We start from the raw sequence: 12,562 nt of genomic DNA, 5'->3' as shown, positions 1-12,562 counted from the left end.
TTATGGAATAAAAACAGCTCATATTTTACATCACTTTCAAATTTCCAATACAGCTTCCTACACATTCTCATTTGATAATCAAAACAAACTACCTGAGTAAGTGGGTAAGGCAAGGTATTTTTTTCTGATGTCTTCATTCATCAGTGTCCTCAGTACTTCACCTAGGGTCAGGTATACAGCAGGCATGTGATAAATGCTTGTTGAATGAATAAACATGGATGAAAGAATTGAGGCAGCATTTACTATGAGACAGCCACTGTGCTAGATGCATTGCACACATTTAATTCAGATAGTTCTAGGTGACTCTCTCAAGGCCACAGAGCCAAGCAAGAATAAGGGCTGGGATCCTAAACCAGAAGTCACTGCTACTTCTGCAAAGCCACTGCAGAGAGACCTCTTGCGGTCACATTTCTGCAGCTTTGTCAGTGAAACCCCCTTCCTGCTTGGCACACAGTAGGCATTCACAGTAGGCATGAATAAGCATTCATTCATCCACCGTTAGTCGAAACACACTTACTATGCACCAACCATACTTTCTTGGAGCCTTGGAGTACAAGCACATCTACAGTCTTTGCTGATTGATGGTGTCTATCAACTTCCAAATCCTCCCAGGAGCCACTCCATTAAGACCCAGTGCACATGATGCCACCACTAAGCAGAGTTTCCTGGATTCTATCAGCAGGGCTAACACAGATCAGAACCCCTTCGCACTTCTGCATGTTGGCTGTCACCTTCAACATCCCACGTGATCCAGCCCCTGCTTACATCTGCAGACTCACTCTTCACTCTTCTTGATGATTCTAGCCTTCGCTCAGTGCCTCAAGGGTACAGGGCCATCTTCCTGTGGGGTCTCCTCACAAACTCTTTCCTCTCCCAGACCACTCTCCAACCCCTATGTGTGCCCTTAACCACCTGACTTGCAGTCACTCTTCAGATCTCACCCTACATGCCATTTCCCTGGGAAATGCCACTTTCCTGGACTTTTCCATCTGCATTAGGACCTTCTCATATATCCCCTGAGAAAGCACCCTAAGTTTCAAAATTTATGAAAAGTGCATGCCAGGACTGTTATAGGAATGGAAATTCAGAATGAACAAAACAGACAAAACGTGCTGCCCTCATGGAAACTTCTTTAGCAGAGAAACTAGCATTTTCTCCAAAAACTCTTACCATGATTTTAATGAATTATCTGAATAACCATTGGAGAGCTGTCTTCCACACTCAGTTAAAAAATGCACAAGAATAGGGACTGCCTTTGTGTTCACTGCTGAATCCAGAGCCCAGCACAGAGCCTGAGACCTGGAAGATACTCAGTAAACTCGTTCTATGAAAGCTCAGATGAAAGAGGAATGCATGCATGAATGAATACATGAATGAATGCAGTTGAAATTTTCAAAGCATCTTCTCCAGATTGATTTAAAAATGAGGTTAAGGAAAAGGAAGGCATTCAAGCTGCCACTGTCACAAATGAAAGTAATCCGCCATCTTTAAGGAGTCCCTTCAATCTCTGATGTGCGTGCAGTACACATATTTCTGCCAAGCAGAGGTATTTCAGAATAAGCCTCAAGGTAGTAATTATCTCCCCCAATATTCCTATAAATAGTTTTAGGCAGCCCTCCACCCATCCTGGTTTCATTACTGGGTTTCTGGGCTGAATTTGAAAGGCAGATTTTTTTTTTTTTTTAAGCCTTGGCAATTTGGAGGCTATAGTTGGCTTATAGAGACTATGCCTGCAGGTGCGAAAAAATACATTTTGCATACACAAAAAAAAATACAAGGGGGTCAGGCTGAATCCTTTGAAAATGTGGCCTTACATCTTTTTATTTTATTTTCTTGAATTTTTGATGAGGGCAGATTTTTGTTGGTGTGCTGCCCATTTTAATAGCAGCATCGGAATTTGGCAGTTCCACTTGGGAACCCATTGAAATGCAAAGAGAGGCCAGGTCTATAAGTAGGATCCCTTTACCTGCATTCACTGGGAAGAGGAGCAAATGTAAAGGGGAATTAACCACTGAATTACCAGTTGAATCAAGATTAGAAATTGAAGGGGGCTGGTTTCATTCATTGAAATACTAATTCTGAACAGCAGGCTTCAAAAAGAAAGAGTACAGTAGCTACACACTCCATTTGGGTTAACACTTTACAGTTTAGAATTTTTTTTTTAATATTCCTCCATTATTTCATTTCATCTTCACTGAAGCCCCATGATTAAGTTATCGCACTAGTACCAATTATTGTGGGGTGTTTTTTTGTTGTTGTTGTTTTCTTTACAAATCAGATCATGTAATTCCCCTCCGTTAGTAAGTTCAGAGACACCCTGTTGCTTTCAGGATGAAGTCCAAGATCCAGGCTCCCTATAGCTAAATTTAACCCACTTTCACAGCTCTTTGTCATTCACTCATTCCACAGGCATAGTCCTTGCTTCCAGTATAACGAAGGAGGTTGGATGGAGGATCAATTCAAGTGCATGCATATTAGGATTGGCCCATACTAGGGGGCTTCTGAAGGAAAAGGGGGTTTAAGTTGACATCTGTGTGTGAGGGCGGGTGAAATGCAGAGGCATGTTTTGTGGTGGAAATGCATGAATGGTTTCAGGGCCAGGAAACAGTGCCTACAAAGGAGCCCAAGGAAAGAGCATCATCACCCCTAGCCACAGCCACACAGAATGACTGCCACATAGCTGTTCACATTTCCAAGATTTGGACACTCGAACAGAAAGATCTCGTTATTCTTTCTCCATGAGATAAACAGTTATTAATCCTGGCAGGCCCCTCTCCCTTACCCTTCCTGTCTTCTCGGCTTCTCCATTAAGCTCTACATGTACATCTATCTCTTCCTATACTGGACTATAAGCTCCCTGAATGCAAGGAAAGCGAAATGTGGAACTTGACATACACGTGCAGGGGTGAGCTGAGCAGGGACCTGCTGCCTGAGGTGATGAGTAAGGAGGCCTCATGGAGATGGGAACCAGTCACCATTGAGACAGGCTACCACCTTGCTGCCCACGTTACTGTTCTCAGTAGCACATATGACCGTGTCAATGGCAACAGAACAGCAACTAGGCCAGCCTTTAAGCTAAAGTGACCAAGAACCAACTGACCAGTGGGAATCTCTGTATAACTTCCATTCGACAGCTAATAAAGGTCCTTCGAGTGATTCATCAATGGCAGAGCTCACTGTATTCAATGGCCTGTGCAATTGGATACATGGTCTCCGTTCCAACCCAAGCTCCTATCTGTGTGTTTTTCATCACTGTGTCTTAATGCCTGTTTGTTTGAAGGACATTATGCAACCTGTTCTGGATCTGTGGACAACTGGTATAAACAAGACTTGACTTGACTTGCTAGATTTTGGCTTGACTTTTCAGAGCAGTGCTTTTAAAAAGATATCAGCAAAAGAAATTTTTTTTTCCAAATGTAACAGTACCTGGAAACACAAAAGCCTAAAAAAAGATAAAACATAGTTCTTTTGAAAGACAAGCAGGCAGGGGGTGCTGCCTGGGTGGCTCAGACTATTAAATGGCTATCTTCAGCTGGGATCATGATCTCAGGGTCCTGGGATTGAGCCCTGCATTGGGCTCCCTGCTGAGTAGGGAATCTGTTTCTCCTTCTTCCTCTGCCCCCTGCTCATGCTCTCTCTCTCTCAAATAAATAAAATCTTTAAATTAAAAAAAGCAGGGGGATACCTGGGTGGTTCAGTTAAGTGTCTGGTTCTTGGTTTTGGCTCAGGTCATGACCTCAGGGTTGTGAGATCAAGCCCTAAGTTGGAGGGAGTCTACTTCAGATTCTCTATCTCTCCCTCTTCCTTTGCCCCTCCCCAGTGTATTCATGCTCCCCCTACTCTCTCAAATAAATAAATAAATCTTAAAAAAAATTTAAAAAGAAGGAAAGAGAAGTAGGGGGCACTGGGTGCCATTTACTCAGGCTCCCGCTTGACCTCTTGACTCCTAAGGCATCTCCAGAGACTTAAGGTTCTAGAGAAAGAAAAATGAAAGCACCAGCCTAGAGAAATGCCTAGCATTGGTATTAGCTGGCCTACAAAACTAGCCTAGCTTTGGTACAGATCTGAAACATTAAGGGGAAAAACCTAGATTTGGAGTCACCGGAGTTTGATTCATGACCTGGGCACTTCTTTGATGACATGATCATAGGGAAGCCATCCCAGCCAGCTTCCTAAAAGCCTTGAAGGAAGGAAGGAAGGAAGGAAGGAAGGAAGGAAGGAAGGAAGGCAGGCACACCTAAAGCCTCAGTTTCCTTCTGTGTATGGTGGGGATAAATACAGGCTTTGCTGGAACTGTCCTGTGGATCATGTTGAGATGTAGGTAAAGTATTTCATGGAATAGGCAGGCAGCAAATGCTTAAGCATTTGTGATTAAGGTCAACATCCTACTTATATTGCCATGCACTTTTTACCGAAGTAGATTTTCATTCATTGCGATCAGAGCTATGTCTAGAAGGCTTTGAAAAATAGCAATAATTCTTCAGTCTCCACCCCTATTAAAATACAAATGGCAACACTCACTTTAAAGAGCTTTCAATGCAGCGAATAAGATGGTTGAAACAATTTCTCATATGAGCTTCTCACCTTTTGAAAATAAGGCTACTTGGTGGGAAATTAAAGCCCACCCATTTGAGGGTATTAATGGAAGGTTAGAGAAAACCCTCCATGTCTTATCACTGTGGCCTCCCTCGGTTACTGTAAAGCACGAGGGGAACATCTCCCATACCCAACACAAAGAAGAATTTGTGTCACCATCTAATGAAAGGCAGAGTCCCTAGAAAATAAAATCTCCCCAAAATTGGGTTTCCTGGCAGTCTACCTCAGTAGTAATTGGCTGGTTCAGCCTGATGTCACTCACTGTACTTCCCAACAATGATTTTTTTGCACACCCTCAATATTGTTGAGTACAGAGTAGCACAGTCTCCACCCTCTCTGGGCTTAGTCAAGGGGAAGTGGGGCAGGGGACAAGACAAGGGGGGTAAGGAAAGTTCTCCCCACCGACACCCCAAAGTCAGTCTTCTGACTGAGACATCAGCCACTTTTCTTACCTGGAAACAGAGCGAAGAATAATTGATCATCTCCAGTTTGTCAGAAACCACAGGACACGTCAATATGCCACCTCGTGTAATGTGCACCACCACCACCAACCCCACCTGGAAGCTAGGTGTTACCTCTTTGGCCTCACAGATATAAACACTGAGCCTCAAAAGAGGCAAAGTCCCTTGCCTAACCTCAAAGCCAACGTGTTTCCACCAGGCTTCCATCTCCAACACACTGGCTTAACAAACCTAATTTCATTAGTATGTACAATGTCTCTGAATACATCCAAACAGTACAGACCAAATGACTGTGCAAAGAGAAATTAGTGGCTCTCCATTTAGAAACCACATGTCTTTATTGGCACTTCTCTTTCTCTCTCTTAATGCTCTCTCCAATACCAATTCACTTTATTCTTTTCAATGAGCATTTATCCAATTTAAAGTCAATGAAAAATAATGTACATTTTTCAACAAGTTTACATTAAGCACTGCAAAAGTGCTTATGTGCTATTTAGTGCTGATGGCGCTGGAGCATGGAACGAATTTGAATATGTCTTTAATTGAAGTCCAAAGGGGTTAGCAGGAAGCTGGTTTTGTTCTATAATTTAGGTAACTAAGAGCTTGTTAGAAAGGCTTTGGGGGAGAGCAGGGGGAGGAAGGGAGGGGGAGGAGGGAGAGGGAAAGGAAGAGATGCTTAGCTAGGGGAACGAGACGCAAAGCTGCAGGATACACTCTTTCCTCACCACCCTCTCTCCAGCCTGGAGGATGAAATAGTACCTCCGCCTAGCAGAGAGCGCCAGGCTTGGCTGTCAATGATCTGGGTTCTATTTCCAGCTCCATGAATTCCTAGCTCCGACTGCCTGGTCAGTTAAGATTCGAGACATGGGAACAGCCTAAGATTCTACGAAAAAAGGCAGAGACTATAACACCAATGTGCTTATTTTTACCTCTTCTTTATATTTACGTTAAAACTTCAGCACCCAGGCCTGTCTCTTCCCATTTGCTATTCCTTTCATGAAACAAACTGCTGACACTGTGTGCCAGGCTGTGTGGCTCCTGGTTCTTTCCTTTGCTCAAAACACTGTGTGGAAGTTCAGGTCTGAGGTTTCTCACTGCTCATCTGGCTTCTGAAGTCTTGGTCCTTGTGGTTCTTCTGCTGGGCTGTGTCTACAGTTCAGAACATAGTCCTAAGCAAGGGACTCTATCAAGAGCCCGAGAGTAGAAATGGGGAAACGTGCAGGTGTTTTCAAAAGTCAGAAAGTCTCTCCTTTGGCCCTGCTGAGTCTCCTGTGTCAGATATGGGCATTATAATGGCATTTTTTTTTGTGTGTGTAAGATGTCTGACACACACACTGGGCTCTCTAATGATAGCCATGCTTATTAATTTTTTTAAGATTTATTTATTTATGAGAGAGAGCACGCACGTGAGCATGAGCAGGGAGAGGGGCAGAGGGAGAAGAAGAGAATCTCAAGCAGGTTCCACATCCAGCGCAGAGCCTGACTTGGCTCGATCCTATGACCCTGAGGTGATGAACTCAGCCAAAACCAAGAGTCAAACAGACTAAGCCACCCAGGCACCCCAGCCATACTTATTTTTATTAACAAATGCCGTTTGCTCCAGATATCATAGAAATGTAGATGACAAAAGTTTAGACTCTTTAGTTTATGAGTTGTCCCCAAAGGAAAAGCAGAAAAACCTTTATGTCCATTTATAAACATAATTTAATGAATTATTTTATAGCCTTTCTCTTTCTAAATGGAGCTTAACCCGCCTTTGCTAGACATTTCCTTAGGCAGGGCTTTAAGTCTTGGGATGGACTGTGTATTTATGTCTTGAAGGGCTTGATTCTTTAGAGTTTAATAAAAACCACAGTTGAAAACAAGTTGATGGCTGATTTGTCAGGTCATGTAAAAAGTATCTAAAGAGGTCAAAAACCTGGAGACAGACATATGACCACTGGAAACCAAGCTGGGAAAATACTTCCTTGGTTACTTTGAGCTGCCCTCTAGCAGACACTGAAATGAAAATTCCAGTGCAAGTAAGTGATGAGAGAGATGCAAGAAGCGCTGTCAGGGGAGTGAGGAAGTGCTATAAAAAGAGAAGGTAGCCAATGAAAAGGGATGAAACCAAATGCCAAAGACAGAAAACAATATAAACATATATCCTCAGAATTATCCCACCTAAAGGGTGAAGGAGCCAAGCTACTTATAAGCTAACTCCCAGAGTCACTGGTCAGAGGCTGCTCCCAAGAGATGTCAACAACCCTGACCAGCAGAATGACCTTCCTCAGTTCCACAAAAGTCCACACAGAAATGCAGCTATGGGCAGCTGGCACTAGGATGACAGACAACAGCAGATATGGTAGGGCCCTGGTAGTCAGCAACCCCTTCCTAATCTGTATCCCTTCCTAATGAGGCTTCTTGTCTAGACGCCATGGATCACATTGATCCCTTAGCCCGGAACAACAATCTTCTTGAGGTTCTCACCTGTCTACCCCTTCTTATCCTTCAGGAGCCATCTCCCTAGGCATCTTCCACTTATTGATACCATTATACCAAAACCATCTGCATCTCAATTATCTCTGCAGTGGAAGCATCCGGAATAGAATCTGGCCCATGGTAAACACTCAGCACTCACTTTGTTAAAATAACGATTCCACTCTTACCTAAGTGTTTATTAAAGGCATGTACTGTGACAAGTGATTTCACTGCATGTTCTTTTCCTAGATTTCATGATATCCCTATTTATTAATTTTCATCCCCATTTTATAGATAAGAAAACTGAGGCCCCAGGGAGTCAAGAGCTAAAGACCAAGAGCTCAAACGTGGCAAGACAGAGATTCGGGTCTAGGAGTGTTTGATTCTAATGCCATGTCCTTACCTCGGCAGGACTATAACACAGAGAACTGGAGGGTTATAGAGGGTACGTTCAGCAGGGCTACAGGGAATTCGGAGCCCACCTTAGGCTTTGGAGAAAAATGCAGAGTCACAGGGTGTTCTCAGGGCTATTCAGGAAACAACTCTACTGCTAGTTCCTCCCTTGAGAAGGTGAGCTCTAGACGGCAGAGCCCTGCAAGACTGCCCTCCAATCCCAGCATATCACACAGGGCCTGGCACAGAGTGAGGGTCCCCTGGAGGCTAACTGGACAGGGCAAGTTGAGTAAGTGAGTAGGAGATAAATAGAAGAATAAACTGAGAGGACTCCCAGGATAAGAATTCCAAGGGATGGTGATTCAGCATGGAAATGACATTATTGCATTCAGTGTCTCTGGACTGGGTTTTTATTCACTGGACCAGCATTTACCAAACATCCATATTTTTAAGCAATACTCAGAAAGCTCAACCCAAACCATATGCTGTAAACACACTGGTTTCTTCCCCATTTAAACACATGCTCTCCCTCTGCTGTAAAGACGATCAAATGAACTGGGGAAAGTTCATACTTTACATTGAAACTGGGCGGGTATTAGCAACAGTAAAAGCTTCTACAGACAACTGTCCCTCCACTGCAGGGTGTGCTTGTTGCTGTCAATAATGCCCTTTACCTAATCACAAGGGAAGACGGATGCCTGGCGGTCAGCTTCAATTCCACTTCACACCTTTGTTTTGCGAGCTAAGAGGACCACCCTGTAATATAACTCACATCTCCTGTCACTGAGCTGAACAAATCTGACAGCTAACATTTTGCTGCTTTATTTGACCTTAATCTGCTCTTGAACTTTGACTACCGTTACTGGATAACCAGCAATTGCAAAGTGGGAGAAACCCACATGCGTGATGCCTAGTCCACAACACTATGGGAGGAACCAATGTGCATAATGTCTAGATCACGACACTCCCTCTTACTGTTGTTTAATTCAATGGCCCTCAGTTGTTCCTTGCCTCTGGTCTCTACACCTGTATCCTTTACCTTCCCCTTGCACATACCAGGCACACTCTCAACCTACTTGGTCTACTGGAATGTAAACGTAACACAATTTCATAGGAAAAGGTATTTATAGGATTACAGAAAAGCCTCATCACTTGGGCTAAAGAGACCTAAATTGAAATCTCCGTTTAGCTTCTTACAAATGGTATGACCTTAGCCAAATGATTTAACCTCCTTAAGCCTTGGTTTCCTCATTAAGAGAACTGAGATAATAATGTCTAACTTCTAGGATTACTGTAAAGATTAAATGGAAAGGTAGAAAAAAAATATCTGAACCAGTGCTTAAAAAGTTGACCTATGGTAGCTGTTCTCATTAGCACTGGTATTAATATTAATAAGCATTGTGTTGCTAGAGTCATTATTGTGTAGTTTAAAGACATAGTACTTCCATTAATATTTGAAAGAATAGTCTACGGCTATGTTGTTAAAATATAACCAAAACCATACTTAAAAAGGACAATAGAATAGGGCAGTCATTTAATATTTTTCTGCCACAAAACCCTTGAGAATGAACTATTGCACTAGATAACGATAAAACTCTAATACAAATAAAATGTTCCAGTCTGTGTCCTGTAGGTAAAGTGAGCAGGGGCTTGCTTATCCCACTTGATGGGGGTTGGATAGGGGTAGGGGTGCAGATATTGAGGGGGTAGCGATTTCTTAGTAAGTGTTATAAAAGCTTCATGTCTCCTAGACTACTGTGTCTCATCAGTGATACACCAAAAGCTTCATTTCTCAACCGTGATACACCAAAAGCTTCATTTCTCAACCTGCTGTCTCAAAAAATAGTCTGCATTTTGAGGAACACTGTAAGAATATATACCCAAACACAGGCGCGCACACACACATACACACATGCATATAAAGTTCATCTCAAACCAAAGGCAAATCACTATTTGATGAAAACACCATATGGTTGCAATCAAATTCACTGGCTTTCAAAAGAAGGGCAAAGGAGAGTGTGAAACCAAATGAAACCTCATTCTAAATGCAGTCAGGAGGCCAGAAAGGGGCTCTCGCACACACTTCCACTTACACACCCCAACAGGAACCAAGGTGCTTTGGGTTCCCAAGGACAAGAAGCCTACTTTACCTCCAGAACAAGAAAATTTTCTCCTCACCCAGCAACAATCCAGCCAATGAGATTGTCACAACTCAGCCAATGAAAAGCCACTATACTTCAGACATCCAGTTTAGTCCAATGGACTTCCTGGTTGTACCAGCCTCTCCCAACTTTCTTCTTCCCTCTATAAAAGATCATCTCCTTTGTTCTCCAGACTTGCCTATGCTTTTGCCCTAGCTCCTGTGTCTCAAGTTACAAGTCTCTGGTTTTACCACATAAACCCATTTTGCTGATAAAAATAACTGGTTATTTTATTTTTAAGGCTAACAAGGGAGTACGTATATTTCAACCAATACCAAGTCTGATTACCAATAAAAAAATATTTAAAATTTTAAAGATGAGGCCAAAGGAAATCGTTTTCACTGTCTGTGCATGTATATGAATACATGAATATACAAATGATACATTTTACTACCAACCCATTAAAGTTAAAACATCAATCTTCATCATATCAATTTCATAATATTAGACTCTGCCATTCTAATCTGGTATTGATAAGAATGAACAAGGCCTGGAATTTTACACCTGGGTGCATTTCATTTTGTTTCTCTTCAGTGACAGAATTCAATATGACACAGCTCAGCGTGACAGCATCAGGCTGGGACTGTCACCTTAGGGGCTTATACATCTTTAAAATTCTCACAAAAGTGAAATTGACTGACAGTGAAGCAAAATGATGCTTTTAACTTGAGTTGGAAGATCAGAAAAGTCAATGAAAACACTCAGAGTTCTTTTAGGCTCTTCAGTGAGGGATCTTTTGGAGAAAAAGAGCTGCAGACTTCCAAGTGCTATGCTGCTGCAAACTGGGGGCACTCCATGGACAGTACTGAGGGAGACCCCACACAGAGCCATAGTGTTAAGACAGGTGGAAGTGACAAGGCAACCAGCCTAAAAGGAAGTTTGTTTCTCTTCTCAACACATCAGATATAATATGATGTACAGGGGAGAGTGAGAGGCTCATTCAAATCCCTGCTCCAACCTTACAGACAGGCAACTCTGAGGTCTTAACATCAAGTGTCTCCCTTTAGTCATCTGCAAACTAGGGTTACACACAGACTTGAAGTGTGGTGGAAACGTCAATTCAACAATGTTGTATGTGGCCAACCCTCCCTCTCATCCTCTGGGGGATCTGCCTGTCAGGGTGCTCTCCTCTCTGCACTCAGCCACTGGCCAGGGGCCCTAAGCCAAGCCTGCTTCCAGGTCAGGAGGGCTCATCCAGACCCAGGAGGGGATGCTGGTGGTAGTGAACCTAGGTGGGGTGCAACACTGGCTCCTAGCGGACGTGATGCAGCCCTTTGAGAGGTGGAGCTTTATGCTTGCTAGAGATGAAGGTCTGCAGGCACCAGAGAGCGTCCATGGTCTGGGAAGGCCCTAGAATGGCCTACACCTCAAAGGCCAAGATACAATACACCAGCTTGGATATGGCTACTCCCAGCACCATCTGGGGAGACTACAACGTCCACTTCAGCAGGAATGTCATCCATACCAGCGGCTCCATGGAGGAGCCCAGAAACAGATCCAGCTGTGGTTCCAGAGTGGTGAGTTGGTAGACTGGGCACCCAGGACCAGCTACCTTTGTTTTTTTTTTTTTTGTTTTGTTTTGTTTTTTTTTTAATTTTTTATTTATTTATGATAGTCACACAGAGAGAGAGAGAGAGAGGCAGAGACACAGGCAGAGGGAGAAGCAGGCTCCATGCACCGGGAGCCCGATGTGGGATTCGATCCTGGGTCTCCAGGATTGCGCCCTGGGCCAAAGGCAGGCGCTAAACCGCTGCACCACCAAGGGATCCCCAGCTACCTTTGTTGACAAGAGCTGGAGCACGTGCTCTGCCCATCCACTCCAAATCACCTGCCAGCCCACCTTCTGCCCTACCCCAGCTGATCGGGGTTTGAGCCATCAACTTTACAAGCCTTTCAGAATTCTAAGCCAGCAAGAAATTGGACCAAATCATTTCCATACCAAAGAACCAGACAACCCTTGGGGTGTCTCCCCAGGTATAAAGTGTGACCTCCCTTTCTCCAAAGTGAGGTGAGGGCATTAAAGTTCACTCTGCTGTGCAGGGATATGGAGCACTCCTAACAACTGCCATCTCTGAGAAGCGAGCAGTTTGAGAGTAAAAATGAAGCTTCCTGTCTCAAAAAAAAAAAAAAAGTTTTATGTGAAAACTAAATTCTAAGGGCTGTATAAGGTTGAGATTTTATCATGTTTATATTTATGCAGCTTTTTTTTCATTGTGCTCATGACCATCAGTACAAGGAGTCCTCCACCCAGGCTACCTCAGAGAAGATACATGAAAGAATTTGAAGTGCAGGTAAGATGTGGTGGTTTGCTTCCCAAACTAATGTTCTCTGTGTGATAGCATCCTGCATCCTACCATAAAACCACAGGGCTGGAGAGATGCCTTGTCCATCCCCTTGTTTTACAAATGACCAGACACTCAGCGAAGGGAACTAAGTGGTCCAAGTTTGGGG

The 12,562-nt window shown here is 43.4% G+C and overlaps 1 protein-coding gene across 23 annotated transcripts in view; it reads right to left on the bottom strand.

Annotated features, from left to right (window-relative positions):
• DAB1 (DAB adaptor protein 1) overlaps window positions 1–12,562 on the bottom strand; it is a 1,117,693-nt gene that overhangs the window by 191,911 nt on the left and 913,220 nt on the right. The gene's annotated exons all lie outside the window — the stretch shown is intronic.

This window comes from Canis lupus, chromosome 5 (assembly GCF_003254725.2).
Source record: "Canis lupus dingo isolate Sandy chromosome 5, ASM325472v2, whole genome shotgun sequence".
NCBI classification, from domain to species: Eukaryota; Metazoa; Chordata; class Mammalia; order Carnivora; family Canidae; genus Canis; species Canis lupus.
The sequence above is the reverse complement of the archived record's forward strand: the minus strand, read 5'-3'. Positions and strand labels throughout refer to the sequence as shown.